The sequence below is a fragment of the Ambystoma mexicanum genome, chromosome 8 (assembly GCF_040938575.1).
Source record: "Ambystoma mexicanum isolate Mex_15411 chromosome 8, UKY_AmexF1_1, whole genome shotgun sequence".
Classification (NCBI taxonomy): Eukaryota; Metazoa; Chordata; class Amphibia; order Caudata; family Ambystomatidae; genus Ambystoma; species Ambystoma mexicanum.
In genome coordinates this window covers 617773304-617800600 of record NC_090929.1, presented here as the reverse complement: position 1 = coordinate 617800600, position 27297 = coordinate 617773304, and positions in this window count along the sequence as shown.

The window sequence follows — 27297 nt, the reverse complement described above, 5'->3', positions numbered from 1 at the left end:
ATACAGCATCCACAAAATCATGAGGTTCAGGGAATCCACCTGGCAAAATATAAGTTACTTTCAATGGCCAAATTATATGTGTGTAGGTTTTGTAATTATTAAAAAGCCAACTCAGTGATTGTTTTCTCTTTTGGAGGAAGGAACACAGCCTTGGAACTGTCTGGATGGTAGCGCCTTTGGGCAAAATGCTTCCAGGCACTGTATGCCAACCAGCTGGATGCTTCGTCCAGGCTGCAGGGAGACCGTCATGGGTTTGTGCCTTGTTAGTTATATAAATCAGGTTTTTAATACAGCACTTCGTACCAGATTCCTCCTGCTTCTAAGCACTGTAATAACTGCTGTATTTATTATTACTTCACCAAATCAAAGCTACCCGCTTTATTGATCTCAGACCAAGGAAACGCTGAGTTGGCCATGCCAGAATTCAAATTTGTGAAGTTCCGGCAGGTCCCACGCCAGAGTTGAGGACCTAAGCTGTAAGTTATTGAGGGAGGCCCTGGCAATAACACTCTGCACACCTCTACTCCTGATCTTAATTGCTTTTATTTTTTTAATTTGGTTTTCCAGGGATAGGGTTGGATTAGCACCTGCAGGGCCTATGGTAATCCCTACAACAAAATAGAGATCGATCTTTAAACCAGGCTGGGGACAACACAAAGTGGGGGTTCTTCCAAGTGTGTAATGCCGAGGTATCTTTCAAACCATACAGTTCGAAACACGATTCATGTAGGTCCTTTCTCTTCCCTTAGAAACCCCATTGCAGAAAACAATATACACAGATGTGGAAAGCAAAGTCTCAAAATACCATTCTTCACAAGTCTTTAGCCACAGGGCTATATAAATCTATGAAGAAAGTATTTTAGGGTCTGGCCAACAAAAGAGTTTGTGAACCTATTCTTCAGTATTTATTTATTCGTATTTTTAAAGCGCACATCAGCCCAGGGGCATCGTGGTGCTGTTACAGATATGCATTGCTGGTTACAAAGGAAGGCATAGATTGGCATCTAAGATTGGATGGTGGCATATATCTGGAGGAGAGCTTCTGCGTCATGGTCGTATTCTCCAGTGAGATATGATATGATATGGCATTTATAAAGCGCCTATACACAAGTGTTTCAAGGCACGATGAGGCAAGGGAGGGGGAAACAGAGGGAAGACATAAAACGATCCTACTAGGCCAGGTGTCATTCAGATTGCGCAAGTGCATGGGAAAGGGAAGGAGAAGGAGGGGAAGTGCGGGGGAAGGAGGAGAGGACAGTGAAGTACATGGGATAAGAAAATAAATAACAATAAGTAAAGTACGGCCAGCAGGTGGCAAGTGCAGACATCAGGTGTTAAGTGCTGGTAGTGGGACTGTAGGGATACAGAAAACAGTCCCCAAGTGCAGGGTTGCCAGGAAGGCAGTGCAGGAGTGCGACTGGCACAGGAGGGGACTTGTGCCCGAGAACAGAGGGTGGCCAGGTCACCAGGGCAGTTTCAGTGTCAGCCAGGAAGTCAACGAGGGAGAGCAGGAGAAAAAGCAGAAGCAAAGAGATAGGTTTTGAGGTGGTTCCGGAACCGAAGAGGATTCTCCTCAAGTTTCAGGGAGGCTGTTCCAGAGGGAGGCCCCAGCTGAAGAAAGAGATCTACCACCAACTCGTTGCTTGGAGAAACGACTGACTCTGAGGGAGTTGGAGGCGGATGAGCGAAGAGCTCGAGAAGGAAGGTATTTAGGAAGACAGAGCAGAAGGTAATTTGGCCCCAGGCCCCAGAAGGCCTTATGGACGATGCATAGGGTTTTGAAATTAATCCTCGCAGCCACTGGGAGCCAGTGCAGTGATTTCAGTCCTGGAGAGATACGATCCCTGGGCTTGAGGCCAAGGACAAGTCTCACAGTCCTGTTTAGGATAAGTTGCAGCAGGCAGAGAGTAGAAGCAGGCAGATTTAGAAAAGAGGCTGTTGCAATAGTCCAGCCTAGAGAGAACCATAGCTCTGGAGACAGTGAGCTTCTGGGAGAAGGAGAGGAAATGAATACCTCTGAGGAGGTGCAGCTGGTAGTGTGACTTCTTAGAGACATCAGAGAGGTGAGGAGAGAAGGAGAGTGTGGAGTCGAAGATGACCCTGAGGTTTTTAGCCTTGCAGGTGGGAGCAGGAAGAGGGCCAAGAGAGGCCGGCCAGAGAGCTACAAGAAAGGAGGGAGTGGGTGTGCCGATGCAGAGAATCTCAGTTTTACTGGCATTGAGGCAGAGGAGAAGGAGGAGGACTTGGGTGTCGTCAGCATAGTTTGTGTAAGCTATGCCGAGCGCTTCCAACAAGTCAAAGAGAGGTTTGGTGAACGGGTTGTAGAGGGTGGGTGCAGTACATGATCCTTGGAGGACTCCACAGTTGATGGTAGTTGGGGCGGCGTGGGCCTGGGCAGAGTAAACTTTCATAGCTAAACCTTCTCAGAAGGAGGTTATCCAAGAGGTGGCTTTGTCAGAGAAGTGGGATGCGTTGGACAGGGCGGAGGTGAGGATTTTGTGGTGCACAAGATTAAACGCGGCGGAGAGATCGAGATGAAGCAAGAGAGCATGTTTACCTTTATCCATTATTTTGGTGATTTGGTTCTTAAGATCAACGAGGGCGGTTTCTGTGCCATGACCTTTGCGGATGCCTGATTGTCTTCTGCCAAGGATGACATTGGATTCCACATATTGTTGGATTTGGATGTGGGCAGCTTTGTCCAGAATTTTGAGGAGGAAGGGAACTGTAGTGATGGGGCAGTAATTGTTGGGGCAAGTGGGGTCTACGGTGGTTTTATTTATGAGTAGGCAAACCCAGGCTTCTTTTAGGCTTTGTGGTACGATACCAGAAGGGAAGGATACATTAATGAATGCAGTGATGATGGGAGTGAGTGAGTCTGCGCATTCTTTGATGATAGTAGGGGGACAAATGTCACCTTTACAAGCAGAAGGTTTGATATGTTTGAGAAGGTCGGAACTTCAGTTTCTGTGATGTCTCTAAAGACAAAGAGGGGTATTTGATAGAGAGGTTTAGGTGTAGGGGGCAGATGAGGAGTGTCCTGAATGGGAAGGGCTTTGCACTGAGTTATTATTTTGTCTTGGAACATTTTTACTTTGTTGCTGAGAGCATCCTGAATGCTGGAACGCCAGGCTTTGTCTTTAGTTATTTCATCCGGGGCAGTTGTGGGGATGGTGAGATCTTTGAAGATAGTGAAGATTTCTTTGGTTTTTTTAATTAGCTTTGGAGATTCTATGGTTGAAAGATTCTCATTTGGCTAGAAATATGGCTATTTTATATGTGGGAAGATCTCTTTAAATTCATTTAGGAAAGACTGGTTGGGCAAGGAATGCCATTTGGCTAGCGCTCGGAGTTTGTTGGTGCGTAGAGTACATAGCTCTTCCATAAACCACGTATTAGAGTGCAGAGATTTTATTTGCTTTTTTATCTTCTAGGGGAGCTATGGACTCAATCGCTTAGGTGAGTACCTGTGCATAGGTGTTGGCCAGTGAGATGGGGTCTTTGTTGAAAGGAGTTTTGAGTTCAGGGATATCGAGAAGCGGTGCATGGTTGGTTTTAGTTAGTTTTTTGGAGCTTCTGACTTTGGCAGGTGGGGCGTATGAGAGTATCTTGCAAGTGGGGAAGGTGAGAATAGCAAATTGGATAAGGTAGTGGTCTGTCCATGGGAGGGCTGAGATGTTAGTGATGGAAGAGGAGCAGTTGTGGTCTGCGATCCAGTCGATGGACAGGCAGTGGGTTGGAGCAGTGATGTTGTGTTCGAACCCAATGTTAGTGAGTTCTTTGGCTGCTTTGTCCTTGGGGTCGTGTAGGTCTAGGTTGAGGTCACCTAGTAGGATGGTTTTGGTCGAGCTTTTTAAGTTGTTCCCTATGGTTTGGAGGAGGTGTTTTTGGTAGTCTGATGGTGAGCCAGGAGGCTGTAAGTGATTAGGATGTTTATGGTGCAGTTAGGGGAGAGAGATAGTTTAGCAGTGAGGAGATCACCGTTGTTTTCCCATTGATGGTTGCAGAGTCTGATGGAGAAGGTGTCTTTGAAGATGAGGGCTACACCTCCACCTTTTGCGGTCCTGTCTCAGGATAGTGTATCCTTGAGGGAGGGCGAGGGAGAGGGAGGAGCCTGATGCTTCATGTATCCAGGTTTCAGAGATGGCTAGTAGGTCAAGTTTAAGGGTGGTGTTGAGGTCGTTAATTTCCAATGCGTGTGGCAGGGAGGGATCTGGTGTTGATAAGCTCCCATTTCAGTTCTGTGCGGGATGATATGGGTGGTTGTTGGTGGTGGGTGCTGGGGTTTGGGCTCAGGGGTGTAGTGAGTAGGTGATTATAAGGATGGGAGGGGCTGGGTTTGGGATCAGTGCATTGGGAGTGGGTATTGGGCAGCTGGTGGTTAGGGGAGTGTGTTTGTGTGGACAGTGTTGGGGTGCGAGAGTTAAGTCTGGAGTTTCTGATGTCTATAGTGGGTGGGGTGCTGCGGTGAGTGATGTGTAGCTTAGTGTGAGCTCTGAATCTGCAAAGCCTAGGGGTGAGGAAGGGTTGGTCAATGAGTTTGATGGTGTGAGGGCTACGCTGGGTGTACTGTGGTGAGCGCAAAGTGGTGTGACTGTGGTGTGGTGGAGGTGATATATCTATGAGTGTGAGGGGCATGCTGCTGAAGGACCAGAGAGCGAATGTGATAAATGAGAGGGCGAGGTGGGTGAGATGAAGGGAGGTGGGTGGAGTCGCTGTCAGGTAGGAGGTGGGAGGATACATTTGTGCAGTACAGTGACAATATAATGTTCAGTGCTAGTACTGAACTCGCTAGGCAGTTTCAGTGGTCATCGTGATATATATGCAGGTAGTCTAACTAAAGTGTGGCAATTCAGGATGTGTAGTTCAGAATAGGCTAATCCAACATGTGAATGGTCAATACAGATCGCAGATAGGCAGTTCAGGGGGCGTAGGACAGGTGCAATTCAAAAGGACAGGTGCAATTCAAAATATGCTAGTTTAGCATAGGGTGGTCAGCAGGGAATAAGGTAGATGCAGTTCAAAATGGGCTAGTTCAGCAGTAGTATGGCAGTAACAATTCAAAATAGGCTTGTTCAACAGTTGTAGTGGTAGTAGTCCATTAGTGGGTTAGAGTGGCATCAATACATAGATGCAGTTGCGTGCTGGGCATAGATATCTAGGTGCAGTTTGTATGCAGGGACGAAAGTACATACAACATTAGTCACAGTGAGAAACACTATCGGCTGGATGGAGTTTCCAGGCATAGGTTTATGTAGATTGTTATGTGGCGGTGTAAGACTTCGTACAGGGGCAGGGTGCACGAGCAGAGCAAATGGTGTTTGCAGGTGGAGTTCAAGGGAGCGAATGCGATGAGGTAAGAGACCGTGATGGGTGGAGTCTCCGCTGGTTGATTGGCGCAGTTCAGAATTTGCGATAGTATTGCACAGTTATATTACAATGCACATTAAGGGTTTGTGCGTGCATGCACGTATAGTCGCTGCTGGCTTTCGAAATACTGAAAGTCTTTTTTTTTCTACTTCAGCATGGTGGGTCTGCGGCGTGCATTGAGTTGAGGTGCAAAGTAGGCGGCTGAGCGATGGTAGTCTGCTGCTGTGCTTGTGTTTTCCGTGCTGGTGTAGAGGGGGGTTCTCAGGGCGGGACAGCAAATATCAGGGTTTTGGACCCGCCGCGGACAGCCACAGACAGACCCTTTAGGAAGCAGCCCTTGAGAGCTGGTGGCCGGTTTCCGCCTCCGGTCGGGGCAGCGTGTGGTTATGATGGCAAGTGGCCAATCAGCTGGAACGAGGAAGTGTAGGCCTCCAATGGCGTTATGCTGTCTGGTCGGCAATTTTAGAATGGTCGTGGATAACGTTATGGGGCTTCAGTGAAACTGCAAATAGCCTTAAATGCAGCTATCTGCAATATATTGGCGTGAAATGCATATTTTGTGGAGGATGATGATGCGGCGTGCAATCCGCGCTGCGCTAGTCATGAGGTCTGGAGCTGGACAAGGTTCAGTTGGGGGGGGGAGGGGCTCCTGCCCTGCCTGTGGCGATCTGGGAAAATGTAGTCCCTAATCCATCAAATAATAATAATCTAAACAATACCTTTGAAGGAAGGCTCTTCTTTTGGCTACTCCCAGTCCAGACTCCTCTCGGTCTTCCTGCTTTTTTGCAGGTTCTAGGAGACCACCCCCAGGTGTCAAGGCAAGGTTTTACTGTATCAGGCTCTGTCTTTGTAGGTTCCATTTGGGATCCAATGGGTCTCTGCTAGATCTTGGATTATCTTCAGGATTCACAGTTGGTCCTTCCTGGACCTTGATTTCTCTTAGGCTGCACAAGGCGAGGTGAATAGGAAACTCCCCCTACTGTATTAGTGATCTTTCCAGGCAGTCAATGTTGTAATGCCCTCCAGTCATGTTGTTGCCGGCAGAAGGCCTATTGGCTTGAGCCTCCAGTTCTGAATGTATTTATGGGGAATTTCCCAATCACCCTGGTTGCTTTCTCCTTCCATGGTTTAATGGCTTCCATGATTTTCTGCCTGACTTCTCCAGCCCACCTCCAGGGTAGTAGTTTCATCTTGTGAGCGGTGAGGTGCATTTCAATACTCTTCCACTGTGTTAGAGGAGCATAGAGTGGCACATCTGCTTCCTCCAGGATTGTCCTCTCTACGGGTTTTGCTGACCTGCTTCATACATTCTAGGTTGAGGAGATGTGTCTAAGGCTTCACTTGATTGGTTAATCCCAGTTTGTTTTGCCTCCTTGTCAGGGATTGGTTATTCCTGCTGTTTCCTTCAACTTCCCTAATTAGGAATGTATTGGTTAAGATTTAACATTGGCTCATTACTTGCTCAGGTCTATTGGTGGTAATCAGCATCAGATAGGTTTTAAAAGAATCTGCAGTGGCCGGGCCATCTGGGATTTATCTTTAATTTCTGCAATCTCTCCCTTCTGCTGCCATCAGCACTGCAGAGTCTGCATAGGAGGGATAACCCCTTTAACAGCCCCCTGTCTCTCGTTCTATAGGTAAAGCAGTGGCTTCTTCCCAGGGGGTTTGTGAACCCTGCATGTTCACTTGTAAAACTTTGTGAGCTGGAACTGTTGGGTCCATCCGGTTTATGAACCAGTAGATCCTCTAATGGAGCATTCTAGGACTTGAAGTCCTCATGAGAGGGATTCCAAGAGTTCGGCCATGGATACTGTCTCACTGGGTAAATAGCGCGTCTGTGAGGTCCTACCTGATCCACCCTCTAGGAGGCACAGCGGGTAGCAGTGCGACCAACCCTGTCCCCAGTGGCCCGCTAACCGACATGTCAGGTTGGGGGAGTTCTTGGAACTTTGGAACTTACCACTCTGTCCACCTCCACTCACTGTTAAGTGGATTCGAATGCAGGTATGCCACATGCTTCAAGTGGAAATCAAAAACATCACCAGTAATGATGCAGTTGAACTACTGCAGATTTAAGGTGGACATGGTTTCTGTAAGCGGCTTCCATTATTTAGTTTGCAGCACATTTCAGAAGTATCATTTCCACGATAGTGTGCAGATGTCACCCTGGAATCTAGACAAAGGAAGAGGTTGTGTGGTTTGTGTGTATTATCAAGGAATTCATGCTTTTTAGCTGAGCTTATTTCAAGGAAAAGCTCTGAAGCATGTAATAATCTAGATGCAGTCTAACCTTAACATGTTTTGCCCTGCTTTGAACTCTTCTGTGTGGGTGAGTGAGCATGACTGGAGAGTAATGAAGCTCAAGGTGCATCTAATAGTATCCAATCGCAATGATATGGAATAAAAAGCAAGCGGAAATGCGCACCATAATGTACGATAGAAAAATACTTTCAACATATAATCTTTGCACTCACTACACACTTCCACTACTATATATGGATCATTGGTGCGGGGAAAGTGAGATCTCAAATTGTCCTCTATACATGTGAATAGACCACCAATCCTACATTTCTCTTAGTAATCTCAGTGGGTTTGAAAGATGGTGGGGCGTAAATTGTCCGGGGCAGATTTGGGAGCGAGCGAGCCAACACCACACCAAGGGTTGTGTGTGGGGGTTCACCCCGCAAACATTTTTGAAAAATGTCTTCCAAAATGTGCAATTTTTTTTTTTTTTTTTTTAACTTCTTTTTATTGGTTTTACAACATAAAAGGAATGGGAAAGAACAAACAAAACAGAAACAAAAGTCCCCTTCCCATTTTCCTTTCCCCCTTCCTCCCCCCCTCCCTCTCCCCAAAGGCTGCCGCAATATGTTCGTGGTCCGTTGCCGCCTCGGGGCCGGCGCCGGCCGTTGTCAAGTTCGTAGTGGAGGGGCCAGTCTCCTGGTGGCCTCCCTCCTTTCCCTGGGAATTTCCCTTGGTCTTGTCTTTGCATGTGTTTGCTGGTCTTTCCCAGTTAGAGTTGCACTGTTCAGAGTCCGCGCTGGTCACGACCTCGTCTCTCTCCTCCCGTTAGTTCCCTTCTTCTGGATTATGTAGTGCCTCCCGACGTGGGCGGTTCAATTTCATCGTTTCCTGAGTCACCTGGATCGGTAATGTCAGTCGTATCGTCCTCGCCTCCGCTGCCAAACAGGTCTTGCACCAGGGAGTTCCATGCTTGTAGTCTGGCTCCACTGTCGCTCTCTCCCCCTTGTGTAGCTCTCGCCCAGACTGCCGTCTCTGCTATTGCCCATTTTTGTAGGTCGGCCCACCATCCTTCCTTCGAGGGGCCTTCGCTCTTGTTCCATGCCATCGCTATGCGGCGTTTCGCTAGTATTGTCATTAAATCCTTCATTTTTGCCACGTGTGTCATCTGCCGGTGTCCCCTTGGGAACAGGCCCAATAGGTATGTTGCTGGCGTTCTTGCTGGCATCTGTATGTCTGCTGTCAACGCCTTTTCTCTCACCGTGTTCCAGAAGTCTGCCATTTGCGGGCACGACCAGAACATGTGCACCATGTCGGCCTGTTCGTCTCCGCACCGCGGGCAGCTCCGGGGTTGTCCTTCTCCCATCTTTGACATTCTCTTGGGGGTTAGATATGCTCTATGTACTATGTATATCTGCAGTTGTCTGAACCTGGCGTTTCTGGACACCTTTTTTGTGTACATGAGGACTTTGTTCCATTCTTCGTCTTCGAAGGGTTGTTGCAGTTCCTCTTCCCACTTCATCCGTGCTGTTAGTGTTTTTTTGTTGGTGTGTCCCAGTATTTGCTCATAGAGTCTGGACACCGTATGACCTCCTTCGGATATATCGTACCATGCCTCTAGTTCCCCTTCGGTGTCCTCTGGCTCTGGCATAGTGCTCCACCTCTTCTTTATTGTCTGAACTAGGCTATTGTGCAGGATGAATTGGCCCCTGTGTACATCCTGTTCGTCCATCAGGGTCTGGAATTTAACCCACTGTCCGTCACGCCACAGGTCCCCAATTTGGGCCACACCTTTGTCTTCCCATTGTGCCCTGTACGTGGTCAGGCTGGCCACTCGGGTGTCCACCAGCCCCGCCAGTGGGATATGTCTTGAGCAGGGGTCTCGTATGCCCTGTGTCTTCCAGGCTCTTTTCCATAGTGTTCGGCCTAGTTGGGCTATTTTGGGTAGGTCTTTGGCTTGGGCGGCATTGACCCATAATAATTCTCTCAGGTGATACTTCCGGAGTGCTGGCCCAATAATTATTGCATCTATTGAGGTCTCCTCGCCCAGCCATCGCACCACGAATTGGAGTTGTGCTGCCAAATAGTAATATTCAAAATCTGGGAGTTTGATGCCCCCCCACTCATAGCTTCTCTGTAGTGTGCTTAGTGCCACCCTGTTTCGTCCCCCTCCCCATAGGAAGGTTCTCGCCATAGTGTGTAGGCGCTTAAAGAAGGGCCTTGGTATGTTGTATGGGATGTTCGTGAAGTAATATAAGAGTCGGGGTAGGACTGTCATTTTTAGTAGTGCCGCCCGGCCTATCATGCCCAACGGTAGCGTCTGCCAGAATTTCATAGCCCTTTCAATTTTGTCTAAAGCTATTTGTGTGTTACCTGCGTGTGTTTCCCTGGTGTCGTGATAGATCTCCACTCCTAGGTATTTGAAGGTGTTCGGGGCCCACGTGATGCCCAGAGGGGGTAATTGATCTGACGGCACTGCGCGTAGGCCTGCCAGGGGAAACAGCACGGATTTTTCTCTGTTGACCACTATTCCGGATAACCTACCAAACGCGCGCAGCGCCTCTAGTAAGTCCTGCAGGTGGGTGCGTGGGTTCTGTATGTAAAGGAGTATATCGTCTGCGTATATGGATATCTGGTGTGTTTCCCCGTCTATCTCTATGCCCGTGTCTTTGTAATCTGTTCTTAGGAATACTGCGAACGGCTCCAGGGCCAGGATATATAACATTGGGGACAGGGGGCATCCCTGCTTTGTGCCTCGCTCTATGCCCCATTCCCTAGAAACTTGTCTACCCGTCTTGACTCTCGCTCTCGGGTCTTTGTATAGTAGTTCTATCCATCTTGTAAACCCTTGTCCAATCCCATAGTGGGTGAGCGTTCCCAGGAGCCAGTCCCATCCCACCGAATCGAATGCTTTGATTGCATCCAGTGAGGCTACAGCACACTCCCCTCCCTCCTGGTTTGTCCTTTCTATAACATAGTGGAGTCTGCGCAGGTTCCAGGACGTGTTCCGTTCTGGCACGTACCCTGTCTGGTCCGTGTGGATCAGGGTGGGTAGCACTCTTTTCAGGCGGTTGGCTAGTGCCGCCGTCAGGATCTTGGAGTCCTGGTTTATCAGGGAAATCGGTCTATAGGAACCGCATTCGAGGGGGGGCTTGTCCGGTTTAAGGATCGGGATTATTATAGATTCTGACATACTACTCGGGAGTCTTCCTTTCTCGTATGCTTCTTCTAGTGTTTCTAGCAGTCTCGGGGCTATGTCATTTTTATATTGTTTGTAAAATTCCCCCGGGAGCCCATCTGGCCCCGGAGATTTCCCCGTCGGGAGCTGGGCGATTACCTCCGTTAGTTCCTCTACAGTGAGAGGGGCGTCTAATATTTGGGCCTGTTCCTCCGTCAATTGTGGGAGTCTAATTTCCGCGAGGGCTTCCTTCAGATCCCCCTCTTCTGCCTCCTGGACCCTGGAGTATAAGTCCTCGTAAAACTGCGAGAACACCTCGTTTATTCCCTCTTGGGACCTTATCACCTCTCCTTTGCTGTTCTGAATTTCATTAATTGGCTCCCGCTTAGTCTCCTGCTTGGTTAGCCAGGCCAGGAGTCTGCTAGGCTTGTCCCCCTCAGCATGTAATTTCTGTATATATTTCCCGTAGTCTAGTCGTCCCAATCTTTCCCAGGTCTCCACGCACTGTTGTCGCAGGGTGGTGAGGTTCTCTTGTTCCGCCCCCTTCTCCCCCGCTTGTCTCTCAGCCTTCTCGATTTTCCTTTCTAACTCGTCTAGTTGTGCTAGGGTTTCTCGTCTGAGACCTCCCATTTTTCCCATCGCCTCCCCTCTGACTACCACCTTGAAGGCCTCCCAGACCGTTCCTGTGCTTTCCACACTACCCTCATTATGTTCAAAATAGTCTTCTATTACACTTTGGATGTGTTCCTGGAAGCCCGCGTCCAATAATGCCTCTGCCCTCAACCTCCATGTTGGTATAGGGGCTCTCCTGTGTGTGTGCGCCCATGTGATCGTCTGGGGGGCGTGGTCAGATAGGGTTCGCGCATGTATGTATGCCTCAGTGAATTCCCCCAGTGTCTCCTTGCCCGTAAACAGGCAGTCTATCCGTGTGAATGTCTTGTGTGGGGCACTATAATGCGTATATCCTCTCTCTTCCCCATGTACCTTCCTCCAGACGTCCTCGAGTCCGAGCTGGTCTAGTATCTGTTGTAGTGCTCTCGCTGGCGGCGCCGCTCTCTTGTGCTTATTATCCGACCTGTCCAGCCGGGGGTCCAGTGTGCAATTATGGTCGCCTGCCCAGATCATCGTTGCATTCCTGTACGGGGCCAGCCGGGGCGGGAGCGTTCTGAAGAAGGCCGTAGCGTCGTGGTTAGGGGCATAGGTGTTCACGAGGCATATCTCCCGATTTTCTAACATTCCATGGACTACCAGGATTCTCCCTTCCATGTCTTTCTCTTGGTTGATGAGCTGGAATGGGACGCCCGGGGCGACCCAGGTTATGACTCCTCTGGCGTAGTTGGAGTATGTTGCACTATACATCTGGCCTCCCCATTTTTTCTTTATTTTGGCCTGTTTTTCCGCCGTCAGGTGCGTCTCTTGCAACAGTGCAATGTGGGTCCTTGTTTTGTTTAACCAGGTATAAATCCTTAGCCTCTTGACGTATGCGTTCATCCCCCTGACATTCCATGTGACAATTCTTAAGACATCTCGGTCCTTGTGGGGACTAGCGCTTGCGGCCTGTTCTTTCCCATGGGCTCGCTCGGTGTCTTATCCTCTCGGTGTGTTCCTGCCGGGGATCTGTGTCCCTTCTTCTGGCTGTTGAGTTTTGAATCGTCCGTTCGTTTCCTCTCTCGGGTCGGTTCTCTCTCTGTTGGCCGCTCTTTGTTGTGGGCGGTCTTGCCTCGTGCTTCCCGCCAGCTTTTTGTTTGTGGGTACTGTCCCCTGAATTTGTTTTCCTTGCCGATTCTTTGTGTGTGACAACTGTTATTTCCTCTTCCGCTCTCCTCCTCTCTTTGCGGGCTTTGCCTTAACTTCCCAACTGTTTTAACTGTTAACCCAAATAACGTCAACAAACGCCCAGCCTCCCCTCCTCTGCTCGGGCTCCACCGCTTTCCAGGTGCCGCTTTTTCCTCCTCGGCCTTGCCTGTCGCGGCGTAGTGTCTTGAAACTGACACTATAAACATTGTTTTTACTGGGGCTTCTCTGTGGGTCTTGGCGGTTCCCCCTCCCCGAGTCTTGTGCTCCCTTTGTAAGTCTCTTTACTGTGGGCTTTTCAACTTGGTGGCTGTCGGTTGCTCCTTTTCGTTACTTCCCGGTAGGGCATCTTTACCGTCTTGTTCTTGCTCCAGTAGCGTTGGGTATACTTGTCGTGCCCGGTTCTAGTCTCTATTTTGCTGGGGGTTGTTTCTGTTTCGCTCGTTCCTCTCTGCCGACTGTGGAATCCCGCGCTGGTCCATCCACTCCTGGGCGTCGGTCGTTGTCTCGAAGATCTGTGTTTTTCCGTCATGCAGTATTTTTAGTTTGGCTGGATACAGCAGCATGAATTTCACCCCTGCCGCTCGAAGGCGCTCTTTGGTCTGCCAGAACTGGGCTCTCTGCTTTTGCACAAGTACCGTATAGTCTGGATATATCGTTATCCCTGCCCCGTTCCTTGTGATGTTCCCTCCTTCTCTCGAGAAAGTCAGGATTTTTTCCCTATCCTTAAAGTTCATAATTTTTGCGATCATTGGTCTTGGTGGTGCTCCTGGGCGCGGTCTTCTAGTCAGCGCCCGGTGTGCCCTTTCTACCACGAAGCCTTGGGATAGGGTCTCTGCTCCCACTTCTTGGATCAGGAGGTTCTCTATGTAGTTCGTGGGGTCCCTTCCTTCCTCCCCCTCTGGCAGCCCCACTATTCGTACGTTGTTGCGCCGGGCCCTGCCTTCTGCGTCTTCAGCTCTGCGTTCTAGTATATTAATTCTTTCCAGTGCTTCCGACATTTGTGTTCGCGAGGCGGACACTTCCACTGAGTTACTCTGTGCTTGTTGTTCCACTGTTGTCATCCTTTCCGCCAGGTTTCTCGTATCTTGTCTAAGAAGTCCTACATCTACCATCACTGCGTCTAACTTGCCTTCTATCGACGTCTTTAACGCCCCTATGGCTTCCAGTATGCTGCTTTCCACTTGCCTGATCTCTCCTTGCGTGGCGTATGACTCCGGCGTGTCTTTCTCCTCAGCCCCTGGCTGCTGGTCGTCGTTCTTCCGGGTGAATGTCTCCATGACTGTTTGTCTCCCTCTGCCGCTTTTAGGCTTGTCTGGCATGTTAGTACCCACTGCTCTTGGCCTGTAGTTGGGCCCTATTCAGTCTGGTTTCGTTTGTGCTTCAGTGGGTCCTTGCTCAATTCCCACACTCGCTTCCACTCTTCCTGCGTGTGTTACCTTTTTATTAAGCGATTTCTCTCTGTGTCTTTACCCTCTTTGTTCGTTTGCCGTGTCTCTCTCCGGTGTTCTCTTCCCTCTCGCTTTTGGGTGGTTGGAGTCTGTGCCTTGCGTGAGGCGGCTCTTCCCCCAGCTTCTGCCTGTGTGGGGGGGGTCCGTTTGTGCTGGGTGGATTTGTGGTTTGTAGTGACTGTTACGTTCTCTCCCCCGCTTGCTGGTTATCTGTGAGGCAGCTGGTTGGGGTGGTGTCCGGGTCTGTTTGTAATTCTTTTGCTCTCCTCGTTACTACGGCGGCTACCTTCTTCTCTTATGTCGTCTCTGTTAGGTCTCGGGTTTCCTGACCCGCCCCGCGGTATGTCTCTTGTTCCCTGGGCCTGGTTCCCGTGTCTCGGCGTTACCTCCCTGCTCGGGATCTCCCGCTGCTTTGCCGGCTCTGCTAGTCACCTCTGCGGCAGGGAAGGGCTCTTCTTCGGTTCGATCTGTGGGCCGCTTCCTGTCCGTGGGTCTCGGCGCCTTCTTCCTTCCCCGTTTGGTGTCGCGCTGCTTCTGTAGTGCTGTCTCGGGCTTCTCTTCCTGTTGCTGCCGTCGGTGCCTTGTCTCGCTGCCGGTCGGGTGATGCTCCGATCCTGCTGGGCTGGGCGTTGATCTGCTGTCTCCCTCGGTTCCGCTCCGGACTGGCAGGTAAGGGCTCTTCTTCAACGATCCGATCTGTGGGCTGCCTCGTATCCTTCCCTGCTTCTCCTATCGGGTTCCGCTGCTGCTGCTACGCACCTTCCGCGTTGGCAGGGGGAGGGTTGTTCTGGGTCTAGTCCGTGGGCCGCCTCTCGTTCTCCGCTGTCTCTCTTCTCGAGGTCCCTCGCTGCACTGCTGGGTCTCCGTCGTTGCTGCTCACTTCCGTGTCGGTCGGGAGAGGCTCTTCTGCGGTCCGGCCTATGGATCGCTCTTCGCTCTCCGTTTCTTCTCGTTGTGGGATCCCTCGTTGCTCTGCTGCTGCTCACCTCCGCTTCGACGCGAGGGAATCTGCCTCGGTTCAGTCTGTAGGCCGCTTTCGATCCGTTCTGCCTCGCCTTCCGGGTTCTCCGGTTGTTCTGCTGGGCCTCCGCCGCTTCTACACTCCTCCGCGTCAGGGGAGGGCTCTCTTGGTCCGGTCCACGGGTCGTCTCCCAGTCTCCGCCGCCTCGTCTCTCGGGGTCCCGCGTCGCCCTTTTGGCTCTCCGCCGTTGACGCTCACCTCCGCTCTTCTGGGGCTCGGTCTGTGGGTCTCCCCTCGCCTCCGCTGCCTCACCGTTCAGGTTCTTTCGTTGTTCCACTAGGCCCCCGCTGCCGCTGCTCGTCTCCGCATCGTCTCCGCATCGGCTGGGGAAAGCTGTTCTCCAGCTCGGTCCGCGGGCCGCTTCCTGTTCTTGTTCTTGAGCCGCGCCGTCTTCACCTTCTCCGGGTCGGTGTCGCGCGGCTATCTCTGCAGTTGGCGTCTCGGATTTCTGCCTCTCTGGTGGTGTTTCGGTCCTGGATGTTACTCAGCTATCTCGCCCGGTTCCACTCCTTCCCTTCGGCCGCGGGTCTCTTTTTCAGCTCCGCGCGCCCGCCATTTTGTTGGTGGTGCCGCGCGTCTCTGTCTCTTCTCGTTTTCGCTCTTCTGGCCTCCGTTTTTCGTCGGGTCTTCTCCCGTGTGTGCCTTGGGTCTTCCGACGCCTTTCCCTGGCGTTTGTTTGGGTTTTCTTTTCCTAATATACGCCTTTCTCAGGATCTTTGGTCGGATCTGATGGGAGCCTCTCGGAATCTGCTCACTCTCGCATGGCCGCCAAGCCACGCCCCCTTCCAAAATGTGCAATTTATTGTCCAAACCCACTGAAATAGGACATTAAAAGCCTCGGGTTTTACATACTAATGGTGGTACATTATTCTTATGTGTGCAAGTGTGATGGTGTATTGAGAATAGGTGGTACTATGGTGTATGCATGAAGAAATTCATTATATAGATAGCCACAGGTACACTTGCATGAACAGTTTTCCAAATGGATAATAAGTTTGCTTCTGTTGACCCAGCCATATGCAGGTTGTTTAGATGTATATGTGTTATAACTTTCCATTTTCACATGCCACCCTCTTAGCTAGCCATAGATACCATTCTTTAGTCTACACCGTCCATCTGATTTTCCTCAACACTTTGTTCCTCACAAACATGAGCTTCTTTTCAGGTTTTTTAAAATCAAGATAGCTGTGTGCCTTCTTTACTAAGGAACCCAAACATAATGAGTTGGAGTGCCTTGAGCAACCAACTCTACAAAAGACTCATTCATCCTAGATCACCTGCTTGCCGTTCTGGAGAATGCAGTATGGAGGTTGAAGTCTGATGTTTAAAGTTTCACGATTAACCTGACTGGTTGAATTTGATCATGGAATTTGTTATCGATTGTCTGTAATGGGAAAGCGAAAGCGAAAGACTGATCTGAGAAAGGGCAACATTGGCTCATAGAAGTATGAATCTTCAAACCTCTTGCAGCTCAGAGAAATGTAACTTATCAGAATCGTCACACCTGATGCAGTTTAGACAAATTTAATTTATCAGACAACCTGATTCTGACTGAGGCTGGTTAAAGAATTTAACAGTGCTGTGTGTATGTGCAACAGCATTTTCACTGACACATCTCACTTATTTCTAATCATAACGATGAATTTGCCATCACAAGTGGAGGTTCATTGCGTGAACTATGGTCCATGCTTTACAGCTTATAAGCATGCATAATTACAGAGACATTAGTTCAGTGAATGTGTGACACTGTCCTCCTCTGATAGCACCTTTTTAGTGTGGGCTATTACACCTATAAACCAACAAATTTGCATTAGACTACAGATAGGTGGAAATGGCATATGATGAGGGTCAAAAAGCTCGTAGATGTTGTTTGGTTATTTGCCCACCCATTACCTGTTAATTCCTATGACAATTCCCACACAGTTCCGAATCCTGCCCCTCCCCACATGAAACACCTCCTCATGGGAATTCTTTGAGCTCACATTAATCAAGTCTTACCATCAAACTTTGCGCTAAAAAGTGCCTGCCAGCAGTGCTTTTTCAAAGCAGTCTTCTAAGTATTAGGCATTTGCCAGGCACTGCTGATAGATGCCCAGGTACTTGCACAATTTTGCACCTGCTACCATCAATAGGCAGTTAATACCACTATGGCTGTGCATGGCAAGTGCGTTTCCCGTGCCTACACAAAACCTTAAACTGTTGGCATTGGCAATGCTTGTTTTACCAAGCCACTAAACAACGGTACAATGACAGCACTGGGCAGTTGCAATAAACATTGTGTGATCCTGTGCCCTCCCCACCCCCACCCAAAATGTTGTGTTATGTTGACTTAAACTGGCTGACATACACAGCCTTGACAGGAGTATGCTATCAGGGACACAGCTTTCTGACAGCCTTGAGTACTCCACATGGATTTCCCCTCACCTCCCTGACCCTCACTTGCAAGGTCCTATTTCTCTGCCATCTAGTACAGGCTCTGCACTCCATGGGCCATGCTCAGAGTCTCACTCTGGATCATCATCACTTGCTGGTGAAGTTTTAACAAGTGACCCTCACTTAGATAGTCTCACTCACATTAAACAATCATGTTTGTGCATTTTTCATGTGTTCCTTTGGGCATTTTGTACAGACCAGCGGATCTCTAGTGTGCAGTGCAATAGAACCTTGCTTCGCATACGTAGAAAGTGCACTGAATTTGCTGCACACGCTACGCTTCCACGCCTTGAGCACGCAGTGCCTGCTCCATTCGTAGCATGCGCTGCGTCAGTCATGGCTTCCCGTTCCCTACCGGATGGGGAACGTGCGGCACCAGTGCAAGCTTTCTTCAAATATTTAGAACAATTCAGCACATCCCATGCTGCAGGAATGGGAACGTATCCCCATTCCTGAAAATGTCACTCACACCTACAAAAATCGCACCCCATAGTCGGCCGTAAAATAAGCTTCGTTCAATTCTGGAGTTTATGCAACTTTCTACAGGACTTGACTGTGAAAATTCGGACTATCTACATGATATGGGATTATTTTTTTCAAGGAATGGGAAAGGATAATCCGACTCGTATTTTTTAAAAGAAAAAGCTTGTCCCACCAGCCTAAGAAACACACATAGAACTTAAATGGAAGTGTTGTAAGCGCACCTCTGCCCAAGGCTGCCCCACACAGCACGCACGCACACAGTGGAATGATGCACCGACACGTCTGCTTGGTATGGGGTCCGGCGGCTGCTGCCGTCTCGGTCCTCATTTATTGAAGTCTGCCTCGCGCATGCGCCCTAACAACATTACACTACGTAACAGGAAGCAAACTAAAAATACACAAGTCTCATGTGCCTGGTTTTGAAAGAGATCTCCTTTGGTTACAAAAGTAGAATTTTTCTTCATGCTGTAGTTGGGTTTAGTAATGCAACGCAGCATGCACATATTTTGCCGTGGTACAACCTCTGGCTGTAGGACATGTTGAACTGGGGGTTGTGTCCTTTTAAAATGCATAGCCACGATGTACACACACTCCCTCCATACAAGGAGGTATTTAGCTCACTGGGTCATTGAGAACTCCGAATTATCTTCGCTTCACGGGTTCAAATCGGCACGGTTGAGCATGCTTTCATCCTGTTATTGAAGCACTGGCTAAGACGCTGTTTTGGAAACTACAGGGTAAAATGCACCCCATTTACATCACAGAAAAGCAGCATTGTTTCCAAGCAATCCTTCCAGAGCTGCACAAGTCTCCATGGGCGCTCTGAGCTGCTTGTCCCTGGGCTCACAAGCGTGTTCTGTCCAGATGGACTTGGATTCTATGGCAAGACAGGAGGCTCATATTATGCATTCACAATCTTTACTCTCAACCACAGCAGCAAAGAAATACAAACTTTGTAAAATGACATTTTTTGCAAATAAACACAACGTTATGAAACAATGCAATGGGAAACATCCCAGTCCAACATGGTGGGCAGGTCATGCCCTGGAGGTAGCCAATGGGCTGCGAGCCAGTCCCATATAGGTCCCTTCCTCTAGCAACACCTCCTCTTTCTTTGTTGCTGTCCCACAGCTAAGTCACACCTCCAGTTTACTTAGCTTGTAGTGTATGGTGTACAGTGTTACATTGCATCATTAGTGATATATTTTTTTTACTATAATGGTAGCAGCGTTGGCTTGAGAGCATGTTTCCCTCATGTGTTGCTTTCATTTAGCATAATTTATTTCCTCACGCGAGCATGGCGTTGGTTTATTCAGGCCCGCTTCGCTTCTGTGATTGTTCAGCGTGCCGCCTAAGGGCGCCGCACTTTTGTTTGAAGTGTGTATTTGAAGTGTTTCTTTGCCATTCTGTGAATTATTGTTGCGAACGTTTTGAGCGTTCTCTCATACTCGCGTCCCTTTTTGTTTAGTGCCGCGGCATTCTCCTTTGTTGTTGCGCGTGCTTTGGCCAGTGTCAGGAAGTTTATCTTCTGACTGGCTGCACACGTGTTGATACAGAGCCTCTGGCACACACAGTAGGTGTGCAGGGTTAGCGGTTCAAGCTTGCTATCCGCTTTGTAAACTTCAGTGAAAAATTTAATTACATTTGTATTTTATGTTTTGTATTAAAACAGTTTGATATTTTCTTGTCCCCTCACGCTGCTCGCATGATTTGTCTGCTAGACTACAGGCATTGCCTGTGTACGCCCTAAGTGGCCCTTCCCTGAAGTTTTTGCACCCTGTTGGGTGGAGGGGTGTCAGCCTGCTCGGCTGTGAGTGGTTTCAGCAACTAATCTGCTGTTTGTTAATATATAAAATATATATATTTAAGAAAGTGGATTATTGTTTAAGTACTGTCATGGATAAGGGGGTGCTTCCCTCCTCTGCAGATGCCAGTACTCAAGTGCGCACTGCCAAAAAAAGTGATAAGTTGGGTGACAATATGGGGGATCAATCCAGTCATTCCCAGCCTTCAGTGGCGCAAGCTATTCAGTCCTCTTTAGACACAGCCTTAACAGGTTTAAATAACACCTTGGCGTCAGCGTTTGATAGACTAATCACTTGCATCGCAGACTTTCATCCGTCCCAAGATGCTGGGCCATCTGTTTCAGTCCAGGCCCCTAAAAAGTGCACGGCCAAAACTAAACATACCCAGGGACAACTCAGTCCTCCCATTGACATATCTCCTGTGTCTTCCCCTAGGAGAAACCTAAAGTGAGGATGGGAAGAGCCCCGTCATCCCATCTCTTCCACCCCGTGGCCAGCCCCTGCGCTTTTCGCTGCGGTGGAACCCCCTATTGCTGTCACATCCTCAGAGAGTTCAGATGATTTTGATTCGCCCCCTAAGAGGCGGAAAAGGAAGGTGACCTCAGTGGCCCCTCAGGAGGGTCCCCTTCTTGATGTTAGTGGGGACCCATTCTTTGATCCTGCCCTGATACAGCACCCAGGTCAGCCGAGTGGCAACCCTCTGAAGAGGTTTCCTCTTTTCTCAAGTTCTGGATCAGACGCCCTATGCCCAGAGAGGAACGTAATAAGTTAAGGTCGGAATGTCCCAGATCTATGCTCGCCGACAAGGTGGCTTTAACGCCAGAAATAGACCAGTCTATGGCGGCTTTTATTTCCTAGAAGGGGAAAGAATCCAAGAAGGTGGTCGACAAAGCGTGGCGTAGCTGTCAAGATAGACTTTTGGACATCCTAGATCCAGTCACATAGATTTTTGAAATGGCAGAGGAGGCGGCAACCTCTAATACCCCGGTGGATGTTAATGCATGAGGGGGTGGATCCAACGCACTCTTTGCCTGCTCGGCAACGCTAATGCCTCCATATCTAAGGAAAGGAGAAAATCATTGTTAATGAGGTTGGATTCGAAACTGGCGGACATGTCAGAGAGGGAAGGGGGCCCCTCAGCTCAAGGTACTTTGTTTGGGGATTCTTTCCTCAAGGATGTATCGGCATATGTTCATACATTTACGGCGCTGGACAAAGCGCAGACTAATATAAAAAAGGTATTTGCCCCAAAGGTTTTTAACAAGGCTGGACGAGGTAGGGCCCACTCCTCCGGCCGGTTTACCCAGGGCTCCTCCCGTCCCCGCCAGTTTGCGCCGCGGGGCGCATACCATCCCTCTTCTGCTCGGGGTGCACACAACCAGTTTTACCCTCAACAAAACTCGAGTTGGAGAGGATGTGCCGGCAGAGGCGCCGGAAGATCCAGAGGGGCATCAGGTACTTTCTCAGGTGTTAAAAGTTTTTTTCCCTCAAAAGTCTAGGGGGCAGACTAGCCAGGTTTCTTCCGCAGTGGGAGGCCATCTCTTCGGATCCTTGGGTGTTACAAACTGTTCAAGGTTATCGGATAGAATTTTACGCCCCTCCTTGCCAGTTGTTTTATCCCCTTCCTTTGGTGTTCGACAAGGTCAAACAGTCCCTCATAGATGTAGAAGTCAGGGATCTCATCTGCAAGGGGGCGGTAGTCCCGGCCTCTTACAGGGCCTCTCAGTTTCTGAGTACCATTTTCCTAGTCCCGAAGCCGGACCAGGGGTTTCACCCGGTAATCAATTTAAAGGTCCTCAACTCTTTTGTGGTATACCATCACTTCAAGATGGAAGGGATTCATTTGCTCAGGGACACCCTTCTCCCGGCAGACTGGATGGTCAAATTAGACCTCAAGGACGCTTACCTAGTGGTTCCCGTATTTCCCCCGCATCAAGAGTTTCTGCAGTTTCAGTGGAAGGGTCGAGTGTGGCAGTTTGCCTCCCTTCCGTTTGGCCTGTCCTCAGCTCCATGCTGTGATGGCTCTCCTCAGATCCAGAGGGATTCGGATCATAATTTATCTGGACGATATGCTTCTCCTAGCCCAGAATTATCAAACTCTGTGCTCTCATCTGGAATTCACGGTGACCGTTTTACAGGATCTAGGTTTTGTGATAAATGTCAAAAAATCCATATTGAAGCCTACGCAATGTATCCAGTTTCTGGGCTTCAATATAGATTCAAAGCTTTGCATCCTTCTTCTCCCGTTCAGCAGACTTTCCAAGATAAAGAAGGAGATTCGTCTGCTCCTCAGGAGAGGGAGGATCTCTCTCAGGCAGTTAGCCAGGGTTGTGGGTATGCTGTCGGCATCCATTCAAGCTATCTTCCCTGCTCCCCTACATTACAGGGCGTTACAGCGTCTGAAGGCCAGGCATTTGCGCAAGTGTCTCTCTTACTTGCAGATGGTGGAATTGTATCCCGAGGCCAGATTGGAACTCCTGTGGTGGCTCAGACACATGGAGGCCTGGAATGGCAAAGCAATATTTGGTCCATTTCCGGACATCATTCTGGAGTCAGATGCAAGCAGAGCGGGTTGAGGAGCCAGATTGGGTCAGGTTTCCACAAGGGGGAAGTGGTCGGAGTCAGAGAAACAACTACATATCAATTGTGTAGAGTTGTTAGCGGGGTCCTTTGCTGTTCGAAGTCTCCTCAAGGATCAGGGGAATTGTTGTGTTCTCCTCCGCATGGACAACATCTCTGCGGTGAGGTACATCAATCATCTGGCGGGCACCAGGTCCAAAGCTCTGGCGGATTTGGCAAGAGATTTTTGGCACTTTTGCCTCGACAGGGATATTCTTTTGAAAGCAGAATATCTCCCGGGAGTCAGCAACGAGGTTGCAGATTGGAACTCCAGACACCTGCAAGACAGGAGCGATTGGATGTTGAACAGGGTTCTCTTCGCCCGCATAGCGTCCCTCTGGGGTCCCCTTGCGATAGACCTTTTTGCCTCGAGACTCAATTGTCAGGTTCCCAAGTTTTACAGTTGGACACCAGATCCGTTGGCCCTGGCCACCGACGCTTTCATGCAGGATTGGTCGGGTCAGTTGGGGTATGCCTTCCCTCCTTTTGCCAGGATAGCTCGGGTTCTGGTTCATGTTCGCAGACAAGCGGTGTCTCTGGTTCTGGTTACACCCTTTTGGCCTTCTCAGGTTTGGTTCCCGGCCCTTCTGGGGTTGGCGGTAGATGTTCCCCGTCTTCTCCCTCTCAATCCCCAGTTGCTGGTAGATCCAGAGGGTCTCCCTCACGAGTTGGTCCTGCAGGGACACATTGCCCTTATGGCTTGGAAGATTTCAGCTCTTCCTGGTGCTTCAGAGGACTTTCGCAGGACTCTATGTCGGTCATCAGGGACTCCTTTGCGCCCTCTACTAAGTCTGGGTATTCCTCAGCATGGAACCGCTGGGTTAGCTGGTGTGTGGCTAGGCACCTCAATCCCGTTTCTGCCTCTCCTGTAGAAGTGGTTAATTATCTAGTGGAGTTGTTTAAGGAAGGGAAAGCTTACAGGACCGTTAATGGTTTTAGATCAGCTATTTCAGCGGGTCACCTTTTAGTTAAAGGAGAGCCGGTGGGTAGACACTTTTTGGTGCATAGAGCCCTTAAATCTATTCGTATTAAGGTTCCACCAAAACCGAAGTATTCGGTTTTTTGGGACGTTAATATGGTACTTCAGCTCTTTCGGTCCTGGCCTCCTAATGAAGTTTTGTCCTTGCAACAGTTATTTTCCAAACTGGCGATGTTACTATGCCTGGTGTCTATTAAGAGGGTGTCTGTCAGGGTGCAGGCATTGGGATTGTGTAGAGGGGACCCTGGAGTGAGCTGTGGGCGTGGTCCACACATGGGGAAACACAAAAAACCCCAGCGCAAACGGATATTGCCTTATAGAAGGCTTCTGTGCCCTCTTTGCAGGAACAAAGGCCTACAAACTCCACTTCCCAGCAGGCCCTCGGCCGGAAAGTACAAAACCCCACCCACGTTGGGTGGAGCACATCCGCGCATGCGCGCGTGCTAGTTAGCACGGGGCTTGTGCTTGAACTCCTGAACGAAGAGGATGTGTTCATTGCAGCTCCGAGGAAGGGGACACACAGGAGGGGCCACACCCCAGCCAGCCATCACCCGGGCCCCTCATACGCCTGAGATAAGTACCGCAAGTGCAGGGGAGCAGCTGCAGCACATGCCGGGAAACCCGCGCTTGGGCAGCAAAGCCGCGTTCAGGGGCGAACAGTCAGGAATCTCCCACGCGAAGCGGAGCACACGCAAGGGGGCACCGCCCAGACTCATGAAGTCCCCTTGTTCGGCAAAAGATAAGGGCAGCATGTAGCAGCCATTAATCCAAAGCTAAGACCCGCGCAAGACCCGCACCGAAGCGCAGCGATCCCACGAGCAGTGCATATTATTTGCATGCATAATTAGCCATGTGCACCAGCTAAGGGAACCGCAACTGGGAACACGGCGTGGCTTGTACTGAAGTCGCACTGCGCCACGTGCGGCTAGCGGCACGTTTATTATTTAATCTAATCTATGTGTGCATTTTAACACGTGGATCAGCGTGAACTGCGGGGCCACGTGTGGCCAAACCGCATATTAGGGTGAAACCCACTCAAGGGGGCATACAAGTTAGAACGTGGCAACTTGGAGATGAGTGGGGGTGCATGAAGGAATGTCGTTTACCCACTGGATGCATCTGTTGTGTGTGTGAGGAAACACCCACAAGGTAGTAACTCATAACTCTCTTTGCAGCATTTATCTGCTCCGGAGACCGGACCTGAGAGTGCGCAGGTAGGTGGCCAGCACTCAAAAACAGAGATAAGTCCTTTTGCTCTAATTGCCTCACTGATGACAGACTGTAATGTGGACATGTAATGTATATGCTGGTTTGGGTATGCATGTTTAATTGTTAGTTCGTATTAACCCTGACTCCCCCAGTCCTGTCCACCTTCCCTCTCCTAACCCTTTTTTCCGGTTACTCTGAAAACCAGTTCCTGTCCAACCAACGATTCCCTAACCCGCTTTCCCTGCCGGGGTCTCGGAGGTCTGTGTAAGCTGTGACTTGCAGGCACCCAGACCGCGGAGGGGGTGGTTGGTTCGTACCACTCCTGCGCTTGAAGATTGGAGCCTGACAGAAGCACAAGCCCAAGTGTAACAGGCGACCGAGTGGTGTGAACCAGCCTGTCATGGAGGAGCTTACCAAGGTCTTGCAGGGCCTCCAGGCTGAGCTTGCTGCCACCAGACAGGATTATGCTGTGTTAGCTACGCAAGTGCGCAGTTTAGCTGCACAAACAGCCCCCCTCCCTACGGAGCCTACGCTCCCTACGCCCGTGCAAGTCCAGGTTACTCCTGAGCCTGTAGTACCCTTAGTTCCACCTGAAAGGTATGCGGGAGACCCCCAGAAATACCAGACCTTCATGACCCAATGCCAGCTGCACTTCCTTACGAAACCAGCAGCCTTTCGAACCATTGAAGCCCGGACCGCTTTTGTAATTTCTTATCTAACTGGGGATGCTGCAGCTTGGGCAAACCCTTTAGTGCATAGGGATGATGGAGTGTTGTACGACTGGGATGAATTCCAGCTGGAATTCGGCAAGATATTCAATCGGAAGGCAGCCGCCACGTGAAGGGACAGAGAATTGCTTACCTTACGTCAAGGTAGCAAGGAACTGGTGACCTATGTCACACAGTTTAATAGGTTGGTCGCTGAAGCTGAGTTGCCAGGTGAAAAGCAAATGTCTCTCTTTTACCTAGGGTTACGTGACGAACTAAAAGACCTCATAGCCCAGGTAGATCCACAGCCCCAGGATTGTCTGTCAATGATTGATCTAGCATTAAGACTGGATCATAGGCAAGCTGAACGTCGCAGAGACAAGAAGCGTGGGGACCCGTGTCCCATAGCTAGGTTGGACCGCTTTGGGACTTCCCGTCCTCCCACATCTGTGGAGAGAGTGACAGGAGACGAGCCAATGCAGATAGGAGCTGTTTGCGGTCCTCTCACCAAACAGGAGAGGGAGCGTAGACGCAAGGAAGGGCTATGTTTGTACTGTGGTACCTCGGGGCACTTCGTAAAAGAGTGCCCTAATAAACCTAAGCCGCAGGGAAACGCCTTGGCTCGGCAGTAGTAGGGGTGGTACAGTCGAGCCAGGCCGTGGAGATTGCCCCAGCAGTTGGTTTCAGCAATTATGCTCTGCATGTCACGTTGTCTGGTGTGTTAGGTTTCCTGGACTAGGAGGTTACGGTTACATTGTTTTTGGATTCAGGAGCCACCGGCAATTTTGTTGATGTCGCATATGCTAACAAGCTGGGACTACCTTTGTGTAGTAAATCTACTCCGGAATCCGTCAAGACGGTCGATGGTACCGCATTATGTTCTGGACCCGTCATCCAAAGCACACAAGTAGTAACCATGCGTTGTCAGCAAAATCATCTGGAAGACATCCAGTTTGATTTGCTTGCAGCACCACAATTCGGGATTATTTTGGGCCTTCCTTGGTTTTACAAACACAATCCCAAGATAGTGTGGTCAGAAAACAAGGTGTGGGGGGGGCGCTGTTGAGCAGCCAGCAAGATGGCGGCTTAGTACTGGAGCTCCGTGGCCCGTCTTTTGCAAATCCGCCTGAATCAGCGGTTCTACTGCTATCCTGAAGTTGGAACCCCCACCATTGTGCTGCCCAGCGCCCCGGCTTCAGCTGGACCTGTTTTGGGGCGAAACCGGAGCTTGATGGCCGCTCTGCCACCGACTGGGGCCTCCTGGGCCGCGTGATCCCTCCACAGCCCATCCCCCCTGTGCCTCGCGGGGGATCGCTCCTTGGCGCTGCTTGTCTGCCCGACGCTTTCATCCGCCTGCGGGATGGGCGTCCGTTCGGGGCTCTGAGGTTCCCTCTTCCCCGCCTCCCGCCTACCTTCGCTGGTGCGCGCGGGCGGGTGGCGCTGCCCTTCGCGCCCCGCTCTCCCCGTGAGGAGCGCGACTAGACCTGGGACCGGCTGGCGCGGTGTCCCTCGCCGGCCCGCTCTCGCTGTTGGGCGGCCGCGGAGGCGGGCGGACCCACTCTGCATCATTGCGGGGGCTGCTGGAGCGGCCCCCCGCGGCGCCGGTCACCCGACGTTCCTTCCTGGAGGACTCCGCTGCTGACATCGCTGGCCCTGCGGGGCGCCTTTGCTGGGTGGCGGTGCCGGGCCTCCCTGCGGCCGAGCTCCTGCGGCTGACTGGGGCCCGCTCCGCCCCTCGCCTGGAGGCCCGCTTTCACCCGGACTACCATCTACACTTCGGTCCACATTATTCCAAGGTGAGGGGACTGGGGGTGCGGATCGCTGCACAGCACGCCCACTTTTGACTGCCTCATCCTCGGGCTGCGCTCATCCCATTCCACGGGAGGCAGTGGCCCGCACTCGGACTGGGATCCCCTGGGACCTCTCATCTGCCGCTAACGCGACTCTGGGCGCTCCACACTCTCACCTCCCCTGGCTGTGCATACAATCGCTGCGCCCTGGGTATGC